Source organism: Grammomys surdaster, unplaced genomic scaffold (genome assembly GCF_004785775.1).
Source record: "Grammomys surdaster isolate TR1022 unplaced genomic scaffold, NIH_TR_1.0 373, whole genome shotgun sequence".
NCBI lineage: Eukaryota > Metazoa > Chordata > Mammalia > Rodentia > Muridae > Grammomys > Grammomys surdaster.
The window spans coordinates 3,735,284-3,759,268 of record NW_021604792.1 but is presented as its reverse complement, the minus strand read 5'-3'; positions in this window follow the sequence as shown (position 1 = coordinate 3,759,268).

Below are 23,985 nucleotides of genomic sequence, written 5' to 3'. Positions count from 1 at the left end.
CATGTGCAGTCATCAAAGACAGGATGCCAGAAAGTGTGTGCTGATAGGAGCCTGATATAGCTGTCTCCTTAGAGGCTTTGCCAGAGCCTGACATACAGAGGCAGATGTCACCAGCTAACCATTGAACTGATCAAGGAGTTCTCAATGGAGGAGTTAGAGAGGGACCTGAAGGGGTTTGTGGCCCCATGGGGAGAGCAACATCAACCAACCAGAGCTCTCAGAGTCTAAATCACCAACCTGGGAGCACACAGGGAGGGAGCCATGGCTCCAGCTGTATATGTAGGGGAGGATGGCCTTGTTGGGCATAGGTGGGAGAAGAGGTCTTTGGTCCTGTGAAGGCTGGATGCCCTGGTGTGAGGGAATTCGAAGGTGGGAGGTGGGAGTGGGTGGGTTTTTGGGTGGGGGCACACCCTCATATAAGCAGGAGGAGGGAAGATGGGATAGGGTGTATCTGGAGGAGAAATGGGGAAAGGGGATAACATTTGAAATGTAAACAAATAAAATATCCAATAAAAAAAAGGTGATATGTTGTTCCTTCTTCCTCCTCCTTCTCTTTTTCTTCCTCTTTTCTTCTTCTCCCCTCTTCCTTCATATTCTTCTTTCTCCTCATCCCTCCTACCCATCCAAGTTCACTTTGTCTCACTTTTATTCAGGGGTTTGAGAAGGTTATTTCTTAGTGAGTTACCCTTCAAGTTCTAGTAGAGTGTGCTGGAACAGGCATTGTGGGAAGAGAAAATAGTACGTGGAAAACACATAGCGGTGAAAATTTTGTGTGTTGGAGCAGGAGTGGGAATCTTCATGGCTTCAAGAAAGAATATCTCTGGATAGCTGAGGTATATCACATATAGGGTTGTCTCACCAAAAGCTCATGATATGCCTAAAAGTCAGATTTCATCCTCGGGACCTGGTGAGTCTTAAAAGTCCAGATGCCACTACAGAACACCAAAATCCTGCGAGGGTACATGACTTATTTATCTTCCTTTATTCTCTCATGAATATGTGTGGAGCTTTCCAGCTGGTGCATGGAGCAATAGATTGAATGCAGAAGATTCAAATGTTGTATAAAGTATCTATTCACAAGACAGAATGTGAAAACGTTGCCAAAATGTGATGTCAGGTGCCTCGCTATTGTTTTTATAAATAGTTCCCTTTCAAAAAATTTTATGACATGAACGAGATTTATTATTAATAAACTAAGTGGCAAATCAGCTATATTTTATAAATGTATACCATAATTTACAGTGCATTAACTATGAATAAATAACAATGTGTTAAGATCTTTAAGAAGCCCTGATACCAAAATGTTTGGAAGATGGCTGTCATGGAGAAGGGAGAGTCTTGGGAGATCTCTTAATAGGAATCAGCCCAGGTCATGTTTGATACCTACTTCTTTAAATTTTACAGAGAATACCTTTTATTACTGTCATACTTTCCCCTGAAGCCTGTGGTAAGTGGGTTTTGTCAATTCTTGGAATGCCCACAAGGCATTTTTTCTATTGTGTTAGTGCAAAATGCTTGTCTGTTTGTTAGGAATTAATCTTGCTAGTAAATATGACCTCCTTGTTCACCACTGAACAGGCTCCTTTTCTACTAAAGTGCACGTACTTTACTGTGCTTCTTGTTCTCAGTTCTCTCTATAAACACGAATAACTGCTGTCACCAATAACTGTGCCACAGCCTGGCTATTTTACTTCTTGAAATCTTCTCCACCAAATTAGTCTTTTACATTTAAAGATTTGTGTATTTATAGTCTATTCGTATGAATCTTTGTATGGACGTATGTGTACCTTGTGTGTGCATTGCCTGTGGACACCAAGAGATGGCATCAGACTCCCTGGAACTGGAGTTTTGAGCCACCATGTGGATGCTGAGAACCAAACCCAGGTCCTCTGCAAGCACAGCAAATGCTCTTAGCCACTGAGCCATCTCTTCAGCCATTATCCATTACTTGGGGCTTGACTCAGATTTTTGGGACATGGGCAAAATATAGGCAGAGTTTTGGCTAGGATCTACTAAGAATAGTTTCTTGTCCCATTCCCAATAAAGACTTTATGCCCATCTGAGCCTCCATGTTTCTGTCAGCATTCTTGTTTTCTGAACTCCCACAAGAAGTGTCCACCAAGTCTACAGCATTCTAGGGTTCCTCTAGGTTGTATCTCTACCTGTGGAGACCAACTTCTCAAGGTTGGCTCTACCTCCAAAGTTTCCAGAAATGCTTTTCCTACAGAGGTAGTTTCAGCAAATAGGGGCCAAACATCAAAAATATGAATTTGTGATTCACACCAAAACAGTAAGAGTATGTGTGTACTGATATAACGACTCTATCAGTGCAGCTATCACATTGGGCTTCCTGGTTATAGAGAACAGAAACTGGACTCATGTTAAATTCAGGGTCTTTACTGCTTGTGTAAACAGGGATAAGAAAGGGAGTTACAGCTGTGCACTCGGACCTCATGCCATCGAAGTCAGGGCCCCATGGTATTGGTACCAGACCGCCCTGTCATGGTCTTATCTCTATTTCCTGCTACTTCCTGGTATGTCATCCTCCAAAGGGTAAGTGTTTTCTCAGTCTCCTGTATTCGAGTCCTGTCTTCTATCCTGTTAGGGCATCTGTAGTCTTCTTTACCCATGCATTTTCCAGTACTTGGTTTTTGTCCTGCCTTACTCTTTTCATTGTCTAATCCAAACCGAGTGTGTGTGTGTGTGTGTGTGTGTGTGTGTGTGTGCGCGCGCGCTCATGAAGACAAGAAAAAAGTGTTGCGTGTCCTGCTCTCTTATTCTCCCCATTCCGTCCTTAGAGGCAGGGTCTCCCATTGCACCAAAGCCAGGTTGGTGTCCTACAAGCTCCAGTGGTCTTGTCTCTACTTCCTGCCATGTTAAGGTGCCAGGGACCCGTGCCACCACACTGAGCTTTTTACGTGCTGCTCCTCAGCTCGGAAAGTGCTCTTCCTCGTCAGCATCTCTAAGCTCCTAATTCATATTCCCGAGGGAAAAATCTGATCACATAAGCGCAGTGTCTGTTTTCTGTATGAACTGCACCGTCCTAGGGACTGTGGAACATCTGAACGGCTGTCTTTGATTGGACACTTCCCCAAGTATGCATTCATCACCCATAAAAGTATATAAGGTATAGAAAACAACTGTCTCCCCATGACGAATCACTTGGAGAAAATTTCTTGAGCAAGGGAGCGAGGATGTAATACCTTGAAAGAACAATGTGGGCATGCCATTCTGAGCCTCCGCCCACTCAGTGGAAATACCCTTCCCTCTGTACTTCAGCGTAGAAAGAACCCTGGAAGACTATCTTGTAGGAGGAGCTAAGGTGGGAGGAGTTAGGAGAGGAAGAGGAAAAGGAAGAGGAGGAGCTAGGAGAGAGGGAGAGGAGATGGAGGCGGATGTTCACGTGTCAGTCGCAGTCAAAAATTGTTGGTATATCTAGGTTGGGTATTGGGTTACACTTCTGATTGTATGAGTATCTTGTTACTGATCATTACCAAATATATAAGCCTTTGATTAATCTTTAAGCATTAGAGTGTCATCTTTCTGCTGGGCCTGCATGGATGCCGGGATGGTCTGGGCAATGCCCAGCCTTGCAGAGACAGCATGGAAGATTGGCAGAGCCATCTCCCACGCTGGTGTTTCGTGGGTGGCAGGGTTGGTGTTTCTTTCTGGCTGACCTTTTCTAGCTGCGGCACGCACACGGCCTCCAGCAGAGAAACATGGCAGCTGAGCTAGGCAGAGCCACTGCAGCTTAGATTATCGGCATACCTAGTGGCCGATTTTTTAAATAATTACTACAACACCATCTTCCAACATGACAGCAGCTGCAGCTGTTATATTTAGGTTGAGCGATCACAAACATTTAAAAATCTTCCCTATTCCCACTTATTATTTATGATTTCTTTCACTCAAGATTACATCTGCGAGTTGTGTCCATGGTGGTGTATATCAAAAGTTCGCTGTCTTTTTTAATTGCTGAGTAGGATCATATGTATAGCAAAAGATCATTCATCTATACATTTATCTGTTCATGGAAATTTGAATTATTTCCAGTGTTAAGATCTGGGTAAAATAAGGATACCAGTGTAAATGCCTTTTGAAAATCATTATATTTGTGTGTGTGTGTGTATGCATGCGTGCACACACATGTGCCTATAGAGGCAAGAGGAGAACTTGAGGGGTCAGTCCTTTTCCTCCACCATGTAGGTACTGGGGATTGAACTCTGGTCGTTAGATTTGGTGACAAGTACCTGCTGAGCCACCTCACTAGCCCTAAAAGCCTGTATTTAGTGTGTATTATCATGTTTCTTGTGTAAATATTTTAAAATGGTGCCATGGGATCATTGTGTAGGTTATGTTTAACTGTGGAAGAACTCCCATTCTGAGTTTCAACTAGCCCTACCTTTTCACACTCCGACCAGCAATAAACCTGTGCTCAGTTGTTTCATTATTGTATTGCCAACTTTGGTGATGTCAGGCTTCTTAATTGTATCTACTTGATTGAATATAGTTATCTTGCCAATTTTGTGTTTCCTTTCTTTGCTTCCTTCCTTCCTTCCTTCCTTCCTTCCTTCCTTCCTTCCTTCCTCCATCTATCCATCCATCTGTCCTTCCTTCCACCCACATATCCTTCCCTTTTTTTCCTGTTTCTTGCTAATGCTGTTGGGCAACTTGCCTTACTCACTTAACTCCATGACCACAGTCAAATGGAGACGCTTCTACTTAAAACCAAGCACGTCAAGAATGCACATGTTCCTGCTCCAGACAATCCACACACTGAGTTACCTTTATCCCTTTGCAGTTGCAAACACAATGGTGGACAGACTTCTACCACAGGATGCTGTGTGGGTTTGTGTCTCGTCTGTGCATTTTTTCCCTCCATTATTTAGCTGGATTTAGCACCAAGTAACTACTCTCTAGTTAAAAATCCTCCTGATAATATATATGGTAATACAAAGTAGAACCTATTTCAGATTGCTTAGTGCTTTGTCTTTATGGCATGTCTTTCTTCAGAAGTGCTTAAAGCCTTTGAAGTTAATATTCACGACATCTTTGTGAAGTGGGTAGGAAGCTGTGGGAGAAGAGACTAGAATTCCAGAAAGCAGAAAGACTTATCCTAAATCTCAAAGTAGATCATCTCAGACTGTCACTTGAATCACAGCCTCTGCCCCAGACCATCTGTAAGTAAGCAAAGCGACTTACCTCTCATAGGGCAATAAAGGTTTCAAATAAAGTCAGGTCGCTTCACAGGCTGATATAAAGTTAATACAGATCCCCGCCCCGTCTTTCAGAGTAGGAAAGCCATCATGAGCCCAGCCGTGGAAAATCCCCATGGATGTGTGCACTGATGGTTGTAAAGAAAACCAGAGTCGTTCTGCCCTGCAGAAAAAGATGTGTGAGAATTCAGTAATGTAAAAAGAACAAATTTCAAAGAACAATGCACAGAATCTCTCCTTTCCTGCGCACATAAATATTTCCAAATAAGAAGACTCCAAGTTGTGAGAAAAACAACAAAGGGAGAAATAAGACCCTTAGCAACAAAGAAATAAGACGCCAGCGTTCCCAGCTGCTCTCTGCATCTGAACATACTGCATATTTAAAGAGCTGTTCTAAAGTAATACATCTGATGCTTAGCAACTGTGTCAGAATCCACACACCCAAATCGGTGCTTTCTTTCCTCAAAGAAGGCGTCTTTGGGACATAGTGCATCTACTTCAATGTCACTTTGTCACCAATAAAGATATCTGGGGGGAGAAGGAGGGTTTCTATTTTAAGTGTCTCCACAGTTTTAGGAAGACACTTCCCAATATCTTCACAAGTTCGTCTGTCCATGAACAATATTACCTCAATTAGTCTCTTGACATTGCTTAGGCCTTGGCCTTGACATCTTCAGTCTCCTCTTACTCCACGTCTCTGCCCAATCTGCATCCTCAGGGTTATTAAAAAAGTTTTATTTATTTTTTTATTTGTATCCATGTGTGTATGTGTGACTCTGCCATGTATGTGTAGGTGCCCAAGGAGGCCAGAAGAGAGCATGGAACCACACCACATGTCCCACTCCAGACCCAGAGTTACAGGTAGTTTTGAGCTACGGGACATGGGTTCTGGGAACCCAACTCAGAACACAACAGCAACATGCTCAGTGGAGCCATCTCCCTAGTCTACCCTGTGTTTTTATTTTTGTTTTTCGTTGACCCACAATATGTATGCGTATTTATGGAGAAATGTGTGATGATCCAATTCACGATCACAATTCATAATGATCAAATATGGTTATTTAAACTTCTATACCCTTAAATGTTTGTCATCTGCTGTCAGAATCTTCAATATCCTCCCTCAGTTCTTTATAAAACACACAATAAATTCTTGTAAACTAAAGCTACCCTTCTGTGATCCAGAACACTAGCATTTGGACTTAAAAAACTGTAGCTAGTTAGGGCTTGGGAGATGGTTTATTAGTACAGTGCTTGCCTTTCAAAGTACAAAGTGCTGAGTTTAGGTCCCTGGAACTCATGTAAAAAGCTGGTCACTGTAGCTTGATATATATAATTCCAGTGCTTAAACAAGGGCCAGAGATAGCAGAGTTTCTGAGGCTTGCTCCCAGCCATTCGAGCCAAATTGGTGAGCTCCAGTTTCGGTGAGAGAACTTGTTTTAAAAAATAAGGTGGTGTGGTGGTTTGAATACGCTGGACTCTGGGGAAGTGGGACTATTAGGAGGTGTGGCCTTGTTGGAGAAGAAGGTGTGGCCTTGTTGGAGAAGGTGTGGGCTTATTGGAGAAGGTGTGGCCTTGTTGGAGGAAGTGGGTCACTGTGGAGGTGGGGCTTTGAGGTCTCATACATGTCCTCAAGGCTGGCCAGTGTAATCCAGAGCTTCCTCCTTGCTGTCTGTGGAAGACAGTCTTTTCCTGGCTGTCTTCAGATCAAGATGTAGAACTCTCAGCTCCTCCAGCACCATGTCTGCCCGCATGATGCCGTGCTTTCTGCCATAATGATAATGGACTGAACCTCTGAAACTGTAAGCTAGCCCCAATTAAGTGTTTTCCTTTTTAAGAGTTGCCTTGGTCACGGTGTCTCTTCACAGCAATGAAACCCCTACTGAGACAGGTGGAAAGCAATTGAGGAAGGCATCTGACATTCACCTGTGGTCCACCTGTATGCCTGTATACATGTGCACAGACACACAGTAGTTAGCCAGGTGTGGTGCTGCACACCTGGAATCCCAGCACATGGGAGTTAGGCAGGAAGATTAGCAGTCCACGGCTATCCTTGGCTGTATAGAGAGTTTGAGGTTAGCCTGGACTATACGTGCTTCTGTCTCAAACAACAACAATAACAACAACAACAAGAACAAGAACAACAAAAGAAACCAAAAATCCCTCAAAGCATCACTACTGCCCCCACCACTAATAATAATGTGGTGAAATTTTTATTTTAAATCTTTTGTAGGAGAAGGCCACTTATCCTTGATGTATCTCCAACAACTTTAAAGTATTTACATCCTGAAAGAACAAGTAATAATGTTTGATAAATAAAAGCAATAATGATTCTTGCCTACCTGTGGGCCTCTTGTCTTCCCACTGGGTTCCCCTGTCCAGCCTTGATGCCATGGTCTGTGCCTGGTCTTACTGCAGCTTGTTATACTGCGTTTGGTTAATGTCCCCAGGAGGCCTCTTCTTCTCTGAAGGGAAGAGGAGGGGGATGGATCTGGGAAAGAAGGGAGCATGTGGAGTAGGTGGGGATGGGTGGGTCTGGAAGGTTGACGGAGGGGTGGGAAGGGAAACTGTGACCGAGATATGATATATGAGAGAAGAAGTTTTGAAATTAAAAAGAAATGTATTTGTATTGGTATTAGAAGTATTGGGAGTTTTTCCATTTATTTCCCTATTTGCTTTCAACCTGAATTAAAATAGAATAAATCTGTGTTTTCCAAGCAGGGGGAAACAGGTTATAGCAATGAGGAGAGCTGAGAATCTGACTGTCACGACTGTCATTCACCATGTCCTACCTGTAGAACGGGTAGGACACAGTGTTCACAGGTCGGTTTATGTCGAAACCCTAGGACAACCTTTTCAAGTCTTCCCATGCAGGGTTCATGGAAAGGGTTGAGATAAGAACATACACCCGCTTGCTTTAATGAATCTGTTCAGGGTTAGTTCCAGGAGCTGGAGGTCTGTTCTAGTCTGGTAGTTTACCACATGCTGTTGGAGAGACAGTAAGATCTGATGGATGGGGAAGGCAAAGCAACCCTGATAGAAGGGAGCTGGAGGTCCAGTCGGCTTTGATTTTCTCTGCATCAGTAAGGCCAGATCATAACCAGACCCTGGGACAAGGAGAAAGGAAAGACAGGAAGTTACATTGTACTTTTTTGTTTCCCTCGGTGCACTTAGCTCAGGCTTTCCCACTGGAAAGGAAAAAACAGAAAAGGCAACATGTCAAAGCTCTGTAGCTGCATCCTGGAAATCTTACAAAGGAAGCCAATTTCAAAAGGCACATGAAGGATTTATGACTTCAGGAACTTCTGTGAATCCTTGTATTACACGGGCACATCACCTCTTCCCCATCTTCATGCTGACAACATCTGTCAGCCCCTTTTCTGGATTTTTTTTTCTTTTTGGTCAAAGTGGTCACCTGTATAATGAAGAGATTAGAGCGGCAGGAATGGGCTGGTGGGCTCAGGACTGTACCTGTATATTAGCAGCAACGCGATTCTGCTGAGGGCTTCTCTCATGAAGCCAGTGAAGGAGTCTTGGATTGCTTCTGACAACTCTATGTTCTTTAGGGGTTGTATTTGTCTTTTTGACAGTCTTTGCAAGGGTGTAAATCAGCATCAGTATGTTAAGGCAAAGGCGTGCTAGCCTAAATAGTTCTACAAAAGTTACTTGAGGGGCTAGAGAGATGGCTCAGAGGTTAAGAGCACTGACTGCTTGCTCTTCCAGCAGACCTGAGTTCAATTCCCAGCAACCACATAGTGGCTCACAACCATCTGTAATGCGATCTGATGCCCTCTTCTGGTGTGTCTGACAGCTACAGCATACTCATATAAATAAAATAAATAAATCTTTATAAAAAAAGTTCTTTGTACTCTGGGAGATGGCTCTGTGGACTCTCGTTTGGTCATCAAGTCAGTAAATGATGTTGGCCTTTTCTACTATTTCATAGTCACTAACTTATGAATATGAAACTCTGGAGGAGCTGGTCCAGTGTTACCTGCTTTTCCTAATCTCACCAAGCTGGTGTTAATGGCCATCTGTTCTGTATTCCAACAGAAGCAGGCAAGAGGAGGGGCAACTTAGCTAGCCAGAACTCTGAATAACTTCAAGTACGCATGCTTGCATGCAACACACACACACACACACAGACACAGACACACACACACACATACACAAACACCCTTCCCCAAAAAAGCACTTAGTAATATGGATACTCATCTTCATTGAGCCACAAGTCCACTCCCTCCTTTAAAAAAAGGCTGGTGGTACTCTGATCTATATAGCGTCCTCTGGGGATTCGCCTTCTGTGGTCAGATACTAACATACCCTGGAATGAGGGGCCATGGGCTGATACAGCCCAAGCTGACTTTGAGTGCATGCCCAGTAAGGTGAATTGTGTTCTCAAAATTAAATTTTAAGGAACAAAACTATTTACCATTGTATGCCTATGCGTAATTGAGTATTCATACGATCAAAATCGAGTTCACCATGGGAAAGGGCATACAGAATGAGTGGAGGTTGACATAAACGAAGCCTGTCCATCAAAATAGAAAACCACCCTTAGTAATCAGCTCACCTGCCTCCGAACTTAAAAAGGAAAACCTGGACATAGTGTACGTGCTCCCGAGTACCCAGGACCCACGTACGACTCGGGATATATCTATTCCGAACTTCTGAATAAAATTCTTTTCTACCCTGCTTCTGTGTGTGCTTCTTCAGTTCTCTGAAAAAGCTGCCATGCACCTATGATACCTGGTCCAGACAGAGATTACTGGCAATACAACAAGAGAACAAAATTCAGAGTTGCAAAAATTTGGCAACTAGCAACTAGTACAGCAGTTCTCAACCTGTGGTTCGAGACCCCTTTGGGGTTGCATATCAGTTAGCCTGCATATCAGATATTCACGTTATGATTTATGACTATACCAAAATTAAAGATGTCAAGTAGCAATTAAATAATTTTATGTTTGGGGATCACCACAACATGAAGAACTGCATTAAAGGGTCATAGCATTGGGAATATTGAGAACCACTGTCTAGTGAAATAGGCATTGTCCAGCACATGAACTCACTGACTGCCTAAGTCTTAGGATGCCTCCATTGTGGTGATTTGAGGCTCTGTGTAGTTTGGTAAATTCTCAAGATCATATCACTGAAAGGAGTAGCCTGGACATAGTGTCACTGGTGAAAAATGCACACACCCAAGGACACATGAGCAGAGCAAAGAAGTCAGTAGTAGCAGGGACTGGAGAAATGACTCATCCGTTAAGGGCACATGTTCTTGCAAATGACCTGGGTTTGGTTCCCATCTTCACATTTTTTCTAAATGAATGGTAGCAGGGCAGATGTGTGTAGTTCGACTCAAAGTTCCTGCTTCTGCAAGAATAACTCTATCACACTCTCAAAAGTGTGTGTGTGTGTGTGTGTGTGTGTACATGAGCACATGCCACCATACATGTGTTGAGGTCAGCAGACAATTTTCAGAAGTCAGTTCTTTTACCACGTGGGTCCTGGGGCTCGAACCCAGGTCGTCATGCTTGGATGCAAGCTTTTTGATCCACTAATGGTCCTGACCAGTTCTTCCTCCCCTCCTAGTGACATATTGATAGCAGCCAATGTTTCCCAAGTGCCACACAAAACCACCGTGGCTATTTTAAAAATCGTTATTTAACTTCATGTTCTACTCCCATTTTCTGCCTTTGGATTCCTGCTAGCTAAGGGAGAACGAAGAAGAGAAGCCCTGGTGTGGAATGCCTTCCATAGCCTCCTGTGTTTAAATACTTGGTCCCCAGATGGTGGCATCCTTTTTAATGGTTTTAGAGCTTTGAAGAGGTGGAGCCTCACTGGAGGAAGCAGGTCACTGAGGGAGACCCTTGAGACCCTGTCCCTCTTCCTGTGCACTGTGCCTGCAGACTTCTGACACAATTGGGTCTCCTGTTACATGTTTGCTTCATGCCAATCACCATGATGGCATTACCCTTAAAGTGTAACAGGAAATAAACCCTGTTCCCCTTAAGGTGCTTCTTGCCAGGTAGTTGGGCCTTGCAATCAGAAGAGTAGCGGAAGCACCCACTTACTGGTTACAAATGTACTATGATTACCAGGGCTTGCTTTGCACTGACTGACCTCCTGATAGAATTAGAAGTTACTAGGGCTCTCCTAGGGTCGGTTAAAGGATGTTGAGCTGTTGAGTTGAAGTAGACACACACATACACACACACACACACACACACACACACACACACTCACTCCTCTGCACAATGCAGTCTCCATTTGGGCTGTCAGCGTGACTGAATTATTGAGTTGAGAGATAGCTAGATTAGTAATTCATACTCTGGGTGTTCTGTGAGAGCAGCTCAGAGACGACTGACTGAGGAGGAGAACCCAGTCCAGCCTGAATAAGCTGCATCTGATTGGACAGAAATGAAGGTAGCTAAAGGGAAAGGGAAGGGGCAGTAAGTGAGAGCACTCTCCTGACCACCATGAGGGGGACACTTGCACAGTTTCATTCTCTTATGCTTTCCCTCTATGATGTACTGCCTGACCATCAAGGTGCTGGCCCAGCTTGGGCCGAAACCTTTAGTTCTTTGAGCCCAAGTAAATTATTTCTCCCCATATTGTTTGAACAGGCATTTTACCATGATGATGAAAAACCAACTTACACACACACAAAAAATGGAAGGTTAACAAAAAATGTAAAAAGCCAATCTGAGAAAAGGTACAGTCAAGATGAGACTCTCTGGCCACGTGGGAGTCAGTCCCTCCTACTTCTGTCTCCACAGGAGGTTCTGATGGGATCACACAAGACAAATGGAGTTTAAATAAAGGGGAATTAAAGGTGTGTGAATTTGACCACTGGTCTGCTTTTCTCTCAGAATTCACCCTCCTTACTGTTGAGTGCAGTGATAAATCAGCCATTGATAGCCATTGGTTATTTTAGTTATTTAAAAATAACTACCAGGATCTGGAGAGACGGCCCAGGGCTTAATAGCCATGGCTGTTTCTATACAGGATCCAGGTTTGATTCCCGGAACCTATATTGTGGCTCAGAGCTGTCTGTAACATTAGTCCTAGGGAATCCAACTCCCACTCCTAACCTCTGCATTCAGGCACTAGACATGGTGATGCACAGGCATACATGCAGGCAAAATACTCATACACATAAAATAATCTAAAAATTAAAAAAAGTAAATATCAATCTGTAGTTTATAGTAAGTCAAATTTCTCTCCCATATATAGTCTCCTATGCTGATCTTGACTAAAGCACCTTTCATTATATTGTGCTGGTATTTTTTTGGAATTCCTTCTTTTCCAAACCATTATTTCATTTGCTTATAGCCCCTATCTTAGAAAGACCTTAGGCATCGTCACTTGGTCATGTGCTAGTCAGAGTTGTGTCACTGTGGCCAAGGGCAGAAGGGAACTAGTCTGAAAGAGGAAGGATTTATGTGGGCTCAAAGTTCCAGAGCTCTGAGTAAACAGTCCTTGGTGCCGTTGCATCTGTGTCCAGATTGAAAGGCCACTCAACTCATGTCAGCCAGGAAGAAAAAGACAGACAGACAGACAGACAGACACACACACACATGCACACACACCACACACACCACACACATACACACACAGAGAGAGAAAGGTAGAGAGGGAGACAGAGACATAGAGAGACAGACAGAGAGAGAGAGCCTTGCTAACACCTCTTCTATTCCAGCATGTGGGATGATGCTGCCCACATTCAGAGCAAATCTTCTTTAGTCAATCGTCTCTAGACGATCCTCAGACAAGCCTTGAAGTGTGTTCTACAAGGCACGTTGGCACTCCTCAATCCAATCGACGTGAACCGCTGCAGTTGATTCGGTAATTGAACCTGGGGAGGTAGGAAGCGACTTATCCAGATCCACCCTTTTATGAGTGGGAAGAACAGGATCAGAGTCCTTCCTTCTTGTGGGTACTGTCGCATGAGTGCTTTCTCCAGAACACACATTTATATTTAATCAACAGTGTGACAGTATTAAGAGCCAGGGCTTCAGTGATGGCCCTGTCCTCATGAGTAGAACCATGATCTAATAAGAGAGGCAAACATGGAAGCCGTCAGTGTCTTGATCATGGACTTCCCAGCCTCCAGAACTATGAGAAATAAAGTTCCATTGTGTATAAATTACCCAGTCTCTGGAAAATTGTTACAGCTGCTTATCTTAGTCCATTTTGTGATGCTAGGAAAGGATACCAGACATGGGGTAGTTTACGAACAAAAGACATTGGCTTGTTCAAGATCAGGTGGCTCCATCTCATTGGCTTCTGGTCAGGGCCAGTGGTTTTAGCACAGCATGGTAGAGGTACAGAACAAGAAGCAACTATGTGCAGTAAAGTCTGAGATAGCCTTGGTTTGCTACAGCAATGGCCTTGGATCCATAGACTATGAGTTCTTAAATGGTTTCCTTTCTCAACCCTGTCATGCAAGTAATTTGTATACAACACTGGGAATATAAACATGTTAAATAGGTATGTAAGACATGGGTTTACTGATGATAAATCATAAGGAAATCTACCTATCTCTATCTATCTATCTATCTATCTATCTATCTATCTATCTATCTATCTATCTATCTATCTATTGTAAGCCACCATGTAGGTACTGGGAACTAAATTTGGCCCCTCTGTAAGAATAGCAAGTGCTCTTAACCGCTATGTCATCTCTCCAGCCTCTCCCTGCCCCAAACTCTTATGTAATGAGTTTTCATAAAGCCCGAGGCAGCAATTCAAACAGCAATTTTGAAATCAAACATGATAGCACAATGCAATCTAAATATATGCTAATTTGATGCTTACATGCTGAGGAATGACAGTAGGAGAATATTAGAAGTCTTTGTTTTCTGTAATTAAATCATTATGTTTTCATAAGAGCAGAGAACTTTCTACGTACAATAAAGATGTACCTCTTCAGGATGAGCTCTTCAGTGTGTCTGTCAGGCCACATTTGTTGGCGTTGTGTGGTGGAGGTAGGTCTGCATGCATAGTATAGCATGTGCACGTTGCACAATTAGAACCAAAGCGTCAGTGACGTTCCATGATACATGAATAAGCACCGTCAGAGAGTTCAGACTCATGACATACTGGGCTTTGGGTTCAGAAACCTTTCATTGTTGCCCGTTTTCCCCTGACCCCCAATACTCAGTCATATGACCCCATATAGGGTTGCAACCACAGTCTAAAGATGTCCTATAGGGAACTGTATGGAATTAGGTTCACGGTGGTGACATTAATCCTTTCTGAGGTTGATGCCCTTATGATTCAACCACCTTCCAGGAAATTCTGTCAGTCAAAGTTCCTGCTGCCTCACCAGTAACTCATTGGACAAAGAGACTTTTGTCTATGAAGCCTTGGCGGATAAACCGTTTTAACCAGAGCCCAGAACAAATGGATTGAAACAAGGAGCCCCCTCTCAAGATGGAGCTGAATTGAGTGGTGTATAACTTACAGGCAAATGATAAAGAATGAAGAATATTGAGTCATTAAGAAAATTGAGTTAAAAAGTGTTTATTTCTTCTATTTTCTTGTATGTATGTATGTATGTATGTATGTATGTATGTATGTATATAGTGTGTATATGTATATATGTGTATGCATGTATGTATGTATGTATATAGTGTGTATATGTATATATGTGTATGTATGTATGTATGTATGTGTGTAGTCTATATATGTATATATGTGTATGCTTTGTGTGTATACATGTATGTGTTGGCATGTAAAGACTCAAAGTTGATGGAAGAATCATCCTCTATTGCTCTCTGCTTTATTCATTGAGACAGGGTCCCTCAATCAAACCCAGAGCCCACAGATAGGGCTAGTCTCAGTAGTCAGATTGCTTTGGGCATTCACTATCTTTTTCCTGAAGCTGGAATTACAGAAGAACCACTCTGCCCACCCAGAACTTAATAGGTTCTGGGAATCTAAATTCTAGTTCTCATGCATGCATGGCAAGCACGTGAACCACTTTAATTCTGGAAAAATGTTCTTCATTTGATAAGGGTCATGATTTAGCCGTAAGAGTGTGTAATGAACACTGTTATTTTTAAATTTATATACATTTTTTTCTTTTTTGTGCATTTATGTGAGTACATACACACTATAATATTCATATGGAGGTCAAACAACAACTTTCAGAAGTTGGTTTTCTCCTTTTATCATGTGGGGGTCCCAGGGACTGAACTCACCTCATACAGTGTGGGGACAGATATTTCCATCTGCTGAGTCCTATACATTGATACAGCCCTGGTATTTTAATTGGACAAAATGGACAACTTTTGTTTGAGTCTCAAAGTCTTCATGGACTTTAATGTCAAAGGAGAAAACACGTTGTGCCCAGCAACTGAGTGTCTCTGTCCCCATGGGTCCTTCAGGTGATTGAGGACTTAGCCCTCCAACCCCTGCTGCAGGAAGCTACACTACATGATGGGAGTGCAGAATGAGGGCAAACTAAAGCATGACCGTGCTCCAACCACACAGCGTGTCTGCTTCTGCTTCCATCACGACACGACCACAGGGAAGAGCCACCATCAGGGGCGTTGATCAGTACAGAAATGATGTGTTAATCCCCATGGCCATGCAGCTCTGTCCTCACATAATCCCTTCAGAAATTCCATTGTAAAGTCATGTGAAAGCATGAACAAATGGGTAGCTTGGCCACACTTAGTAGATTTGAAATCATTATTAATTTTTAGCCCCATAAAAACATTGATTTAGAGGAACCTTTAGAACGTTGCAAGTGCATTGTATTTAGGAGTAATTAACATCCTTTAATTAGGAAGAATTGCCAAGCACTTTTCTCTCTTGGCTCTGTGGGAGCTAGTGCAGCTGCATGCAATTTAATCACAAAGGAAACAGCTTGTGTTTTATGTTGAATCTGCCTTTAATGGATTAAAAAATATTCTTTGGTATCCTATTTTATAATTAAAAGATACATTTGAGTCACCAGTGTTAGAAAACGTGATTAGCCCAAATGCCATTAACCTTATGGATCAGACCTTTCTCCTAGATGCACACACGCATACATATACATAGACACCCACACACAGCCACACAGCCACACAGCCACACACATACACAGACACACACAGACACATATACAGATACACACACAGATACACACACAGACACACACAGACACACACAGACACACAAACAAACACACAGACACACACACACAGACACACACACAGATACACACACAGACCTACACACAGACACACACAGACACATAGACAGACAGACACATACACACAGACAGACACACATACACACAGACAAACACACAGACACACACACAGACACACACACACAGACACACACACACAGACACACACACACAGACACACACGTATAGACACACACACACAGACAGACACACACACACACACACAGAGACACACAATGGAAGCATGGGAAGTTGATCTGTCTGTCCATATGCTCATGAAGCTGTGTGTCTTAATACTGAGGCCGCTATTTTTATTCCTCCATACTACTCCTGTATTTTCATGTGCACTTAGACTCAATGATGCTCTTTGCTAACCAGAGAGGCGTGTAGGCAATTGCTGGATATGAAGATACTGACATTTTCTGATTTTCAAAAGACAAATGACATGCTCCTGTCAGCTGACTATAACGCAGCAACATATGGTGCTTCTGATGGTGGGTGTTATTTCAAAGTTTGCAAATCACACCATGAGAGAGTCCCTCTGCTGGGCTCCTGGAATACTTAGCAACTGTGAATCTGAAGTGACAGTACAGAGAAAGCACTAAAAAGAAAAAAAAACTCTCCCTCCACCTTGTTGACAAGGAGAAGGCGGGAGAACTCGAATGAGTGAATGGGTAGTTGATTCACACAGGTGGAGAGGTTGAGATGTCAATCTACTGAGAAAGGAATCCTCGAGTTTTCCTTTTAGAAAAACTAGGAAATGGTCTAATTTCTTAAGTCAGCATGCAAATTATCAGATTTCAGGGAATGAATAAAAAAAAAGATCCAGGGACTGACATTTAGAATAGTTGTCAATTATCATACAGAAAAGCTTGGGATTGGAGTGGATTAGCGTTATTTCAGGAGGCAGAAAAAGTTGACAAAAATTACATCCATCCCCCAGTTGAAAGATAACACCGAAGACTTGGGATACTTTCTTTCCTTTGGAAAGGCTTGGAAAGAAAGTATCTATCTGCTCTTGCGACCAGCCCAGTTTACCTAAAACAACCCTGTCCTGCTCTTCCCGTTGTCCACAGTCAAAGCATTTCCAGCACTGTGGAGTCACTGATCTGAAACTCAACAGAATTAACTCACCATCACAGCAATTCCTCGAAAAGCTTTCCTCAGCACCGGCCCAGGGCTCCCGCTTCTGTCTGCTTCTCCCGAGAATCCAAGCCCTTCCAGTGTTCTCACCGCAAATAAGACTTGATTTACGCATAAAGGGTACAGAGAAGCTACAAGTGACCAAAGGTGACATCTTTCCTCCCTCAGTTAAGCATCCCATTGCATCGGTCGCCCTGGACACTTTCAGTAATTTCACCCCCACATCAATGAATTCTGAGTTTTTTTTTTTCATTCAAGAAATGGAAATTGTCCAGTAGCTTGAGGAATTCTGGGATGGATGTCTTCAGATATTCTAGGGTCTTAACTTCACAGGTGTTAGGGGCAGGTCAGGATGATGGCCGCAGACAGCAGCAACCTAAGACGAACGTCTGAATCAAATCATACACTCACTCATAAGTAAACTGATCATCTCCTTACAGCTGGAGAAACTAAGGCATGGAAAGTTCCACCACCTTACTAAAGGTCCCTTGGAAAGCAATAAACCAACAGCTCTCTACTGCTGACCAAGAGTAGAAATTTGTTAACTTCCCTGCAAATCCTCCTGTTTCTGCCCACACACCTTCTCTAGGCTTCAATGTACACCCCCCCACACTCCTTTAAACTTTACCATTCACTTTTCCTTTATAGGCACAGGTCCCTGGCTCTAAGGGCAGATCACAAGAAGGCTGGATTGGGCCAAATGTTTATATTCTGTCAAGAGTGCTGGACTCTTTTTAGGTTTGAAGTGGCTCAGAGGCACCTGAGCAAGCAGAAGTCTGGCACAGGGAGAAGTCACTGTAGACAATCATGGGCACCAAGGACCATGGGAGTCACAGAGACAAGAAAAGAGCCAGCTTTGGTGTTGACAGTTTCCTCTCCAGTTCTTGGCTGTGAGAGACAAGAACTGGACTTGCAAGAGTCTCAGATGAGTCCCGTGGGACATTTATTAAAACCTCTTTGATTTTTTTTCTTACCTACATGTGACTGAGTAAATGTTCCACAGGTAAAATCAAGTGATTCTTATGAAGATTGGTTTTTCTTTGAGGGGCATCTATCTTGCCTTTGAGTCCTTAGAAATGGAGTGCTTTCCTTCAGCATACAATTAATGTGTTCAGAACAACTGAACAAGAGTGACTCATACGTGTGTGTGTGTTTGCTATTGTTTACTTCTTTAAAAAAACAATTCAAACAGAAAGTCACAGAAAGCCATCGTGTCATGCTGTATGCCCTATGTAAGATTCCATTGGTGCAATGTCCCTAGTAATGGGGACACTATTGTGTTTTGTGACACAGAACATCAGCCCTCTCTGACAGATATTAAGACAAACTGCATTGATGAGCCCACAAGCTTCTCCATATCTTCAGTAAGTTCAATCCTAAAAATATTTGGTATGCAACAAATCAGTTAGGAAGGTGATACTTACAATAACACAGTGCACATGTGTCCAGCTGCTAGCCAGAGGTCCTGGGTAACAGGAGGGAAACCCTCTAGGGCAGGAAGTCAGTACTACCATGTAAGCTCACACCTTCATGTTGGGCGTGGGATGTGCAGCTGAGTCATGAGGTTTCTCAGTGTAATCTGAGAGCATCCTTAGAGAAACCAAGTGTTACATTATTGCCAGCTGTGTCCAAGAAGTGGCTACCTATACAGGCTGGTTATTTGTGGCATTGCAGACCAACAATGGTTGCATGCCAGATGGCCCTCGTCACATTCTCAGGAATCAAAGCAATTCCCCAGTTTGCCTTTGCACAAATATGAAACAGGCATTGCTTCTGAGTGAGTGCCTTAGGGGAAAAAAGCCGTTTTGTATCTGTATGGAGCCAAGTATCACTCTATTGACTCTAAACCACAAATCTACTGTTGGTGGCTCAGCAAATGATACAGGAACACACAAGCCTTGCCAAATGGCTCTAGCCTAAGCTTGTCAATAGAGGGCGCTGGAGGAACAACATGTCTCTTCAGGATCAGCTTCAGTTCAGTTGGTATTTGTGGAACTTCCCTTCTGGACTCTTCTTCCAGCTCTGCAAATGCTAGTTTGAGACAGCTGTGGCCTTGCTGTCCCTTGGTAAACTTCTCTGACATTCAGTGCACCCCATCATGTGCTGTCCCTCAGGCCTGGTAGTCAGGATTATTTGTACACATGTAATATTTATTTAGGTGCTTTGCTTCTATCTTATATGAAGCTGCAGCTTTCTGAATCTGTTATTGCTATACAGTTTAGAGGTTTCTCTGTTATTCTCATTTTTCGTTGTAGTTAAACACCTTTAACACATAGCATTCTTATTAATTCTTTGATAATTACATATCATGTATTTTGATCATATCTTCTTTCCACTTTTCTCCCTAACTCCTTTCAGATCCACCCCACCCCACTATTTTTAAAATAACCCACTAGGCCCAATTTGTGCTGGCCATTTTCTCCTTAGATTGGGCATCCCTGGTCAACATACTAGGGGCCACATCCTCATTAAGAAGTGTCTCTTCTTTTCCCCAAACCGTCAGCTGTCGTCAGTTAGGCATGGCGGTTCGTAATCTCTCCTCCTCCTCCAAGCTGGAACACTGACTGGCTTGATCTTGTGCAGAGCTTGCGCAGGCATCTGAAGAGGAAGTTTCTGGTTTCTTTGGAGGCACAGTTGTGTCATGTGATTTTTTTTTTTTTTTGGAAGCTGGCTTATGAAGCAGGCGCATGAAAGGATGTTTTGCCGAGGCAGACAGTTGAGAGGAAGCATGATGTTTGGAAAGAGTATAAGGAGAGCCTAACAGACAGTGAATGATGTTCTCGCCTTAGTTCTCCTGGCAATGTTTTGCTGGTCTTTACTGATCTTCATTTGCCATGACTTCGTAGACGGAAACTCTCCGAAGAACCTCTTGTAGTGTTCTGGCTGCTTCTGAGAACTTCTTGGTGGTCTTGGTGGAGCCTCACAGTCTCTTCTGGATCGAGCTGATGATGCATGTTTGCTGTTTGCTGATTGGACTAGACTGCCGCCTCTGATTGAGTCTGATGTTTTGGACTCAACTACTGATATGTTGACAGTGAAGATTGGTATCATCTCAAAGAACTACTTTTAAACAGGTCCTATTAACCACCTTTCTCCTCTGCCTTTGGTTGGTGGGCTAGAAGAAAGGTTGAAGTGTTCAAGAACCCTTAGTAAAGTAGGTTTTGAATAAAATCTAAGGCTCCAGGCAGCCACGGTGGGTATGAGTTTGAATGTATGACAACAGCCCTGCCATTTTCAGAATGTGTTCTTTCTCAATGTTCTACCCTGACCTTTGCCCCTTCTTCCATGATGTTGTTTCTATTGCTGTGATAAACACAGCAACCAAAAGCAGGTTGGAGATGGAAGGGTTTATTTTGCTTATACTTCCAGGTATCAGTCCATCACTGAGGAAAGTCAGGGCAGGACTCAGCCGAGCAGGAGTCTGGAGACAGGAGCTGATGCAGTGGCCATGGAGGAGTGCTGCTTATTGGCTCATCGCTGGCTTGTCCAGTCTGCTTTCTTATACCACCCAGGACCATCAGCCCAGGGGTGGCACCACCCACAGTGAGCTGAGTCCTCCCACATCAATTATCAATCAAGAATACACCCTTCAGACTTGCCTACAGGCTAATCTTATTTAATTTAATTAAGAATCCTTAATTCTTGATTAATATTCTTTCTTCCCAAATGACCCTGGCTAGTGTCAGGCCAACATAAAAACTATAGGCCACTGAACTATGTGTGTGTGTGTGTGTCCCTTGAATAGAACTCATCCACCACAGCAGATGAAAGACCGGTGGCTCTTTGACAAGATTTAATAAATAAAGATGCTTTGTGCAAAAAGGGGAAAGGCCTTGCTTTCCCAGAGCTAATGTTAATATCAAGGCAATGAACTTGCCAGAGAGAGCTTGGTTGACTGTGAACCATAGGTATTTCTCATAGGACCCCCTCTCTGGACCCCTGCAGCTCTACAAACCCATACGGTGAATGGCTATGTTTCAAGATGATGCCCTCCTCTTGGGAGAGCACACAGAGAAGTAGACAGCTGGGAAGTAGGAATGGATGGCGGAGAATCTGCTTTTGTGATGATCACTGTGGTCAGAAGGCCTCCTGCATTGACTTGAGCATGGGCTGGGATCTAAGAGACGGCACATAGCCTTCCCAGAGTAAACGGCTAAAGAGAGAACAAGGCGGGACTCACTGCTTTTAGTTTCACAGTCTTGTAATTAATATGCATTTATGTGTAAATCTGTATCATTTACCTGATTGTGTTAAATAGGGTAAAGAAACACTGTATCCAGTAGCCCTGTTTACACAGCATACCTAGTGATATTTTATAATAGGCAGTGACTCCAGGAAAGAACTTATCAGTTATTACATAAGAAACAACAATAGCAATGTAGATGAACTAAAAGCCTAGGTACTTTTAGACATTGTTCATTATCGCAAGTATTTAACGGGTCCATGCTACCTATTTCCTGTGTGTGTTGTTCTGAGTGGTTCTGGGTATTTGCTCACGCAGTTCTCCAAGAGGAAGACTAAACAGCCTGAGTGGCCGAGCTGGGTTTTCAATCTTTTCTGGCTCCGAACTTTCCCTCTCCATAGTTAGAGGAAAAAAAAAATCCCTCAAATTATATGATAACCTTTAGTTCCCTTATCTATCAACAGGGCTAAGATTTTTTACATGATGGGAGTGTTGCACTGATACATAAATGAGGGGGTATGGATGTTGTAGTCTAGACAATCTGGAACTTGTTAAAACTTTTTTTAAAAAATTGAGTTTTAATTTTAAAAAATTTTTATGTATGTGCCTGGATGTGTGTACATTTAGTGCCTGCAGAGGCCTGGAGAGGACGTTGGCTTTCCTAGGACTGGAGTTACAGATGGTTATGAGTTGCCATGTGGGTGTTAGGAGGGTGCCGGGAATTGAAGTTCTAGAAGGTCCTCTGGAAGAGCAGCTAGTGCTCTTAACCGCTGAGACATCATTCCATCTTGTTAAAAGTTTTAATTCGTGATTTGCTATTAATCAAGGCTTTATTATATGGTCATTATTTATACGTTTTAAATGTTTTTCCCCGGGGAAGCAAACTGTCACTAACCTGGTGGTGAGGGGTGGGGGGGCACACATGACGTTCTGAAAGTAAAGGACAAATCTGGAATCGGGACTAAGGAGTGGAGGCCGAGCGAGCACTGGCTGCTCTCAGAACTTGATAAGCAAGATGCTCTCTGAGCTTCCTACCTGCTTTATAGTGGCTGGAGATACTAATAGATGCCTATCTGAATAATCATCTTAGTTTTAAAAACCTCAACTTACTAAATAGATCAAGGGGCTGCAAAGCAAAGCAGTTACTGGTGTATCTGAGATGAGCCTTTCGGCCCCCCTAAGCCCTACACAATCTTCAAGCAAGAAAGAGAGAGTACCACGTGGGATGAAGGAAGATGGCCCCGGAGGTGATTTATTTTTCCATCAGCTTTTAAGAAAAGGGAGAAGAGAGTCTAATACAGAGTAATGGCCTCACTGTGGGGTTGTGGATCGAGCAAATACAATAATGTGCTACTCGGACATAAAGCAGTCGCTCTGAGTCCATCTTACTGTTCTAAGAGTCTGTGAACATGAATATACAAATACTCTAAATGGAAGACTCCTTTCATGGGGTTATTTACTGGAAAGGCTTCATAAAAATATTTTTGTAAAAGTGGGGTCTTTTATCGGCTTAAGCTGACTCTAATGCCACTCTTTGCTCTTGGTTGGGGTGGAGGATGCTAAGAAATTTAGAAATATGGCTGTAACTGTAACACTTAGGCACTGTGGGTTGGTAACCAAGGCAACTCTTCACATTCTGCATTCAGGCGTTCCCGTTGATTATCTATTGTTAGGCCAATAACCGCAGTGGAGAGGAGTCTCTGTTTGTTATGGAGACAATTAGTACTTGAAATAAAATAACATGTTTGACTAAATTGGGAAGATCCAAAGTTTGACTGGGTCTCTCAGGGACAAGGTGCAGCTTTGCAATAGGACTGACTGGTTCCTCAGCAGCCTGTGGAGAAAGCGTCCTCTCACGTTACTTGAGGTCTTGTTGGTAGTTATTATGGTTATGGTTGAAAACCTTCAGGTTCTTCTTAGACTGTGTTGGGAAATAGCTTAATATACACACACCTGCAGGAAGACGATACTGAAGTTCATTGATACTGAATTTTCATTGATAGGCTTATTCACACCGCTTATCTCTACATGTAACGGTTCATTAAAAATGTTCCCCCAATTACTGTCATAATTGCTCTCCACTCTTGTAAGACTGCGTGTTAAAGCACTATTTATTTTAATTCAGATGTTACCAGAAAGCGTGCAGTCTTTTAACTCTGTACCTATGTCTTGTTTTCATGTACGACTTTATGAATGAAAGTCGTCATTTATATTATGACCATTAGCTGAATATATCACCAGTGCACCCATTACTGTCA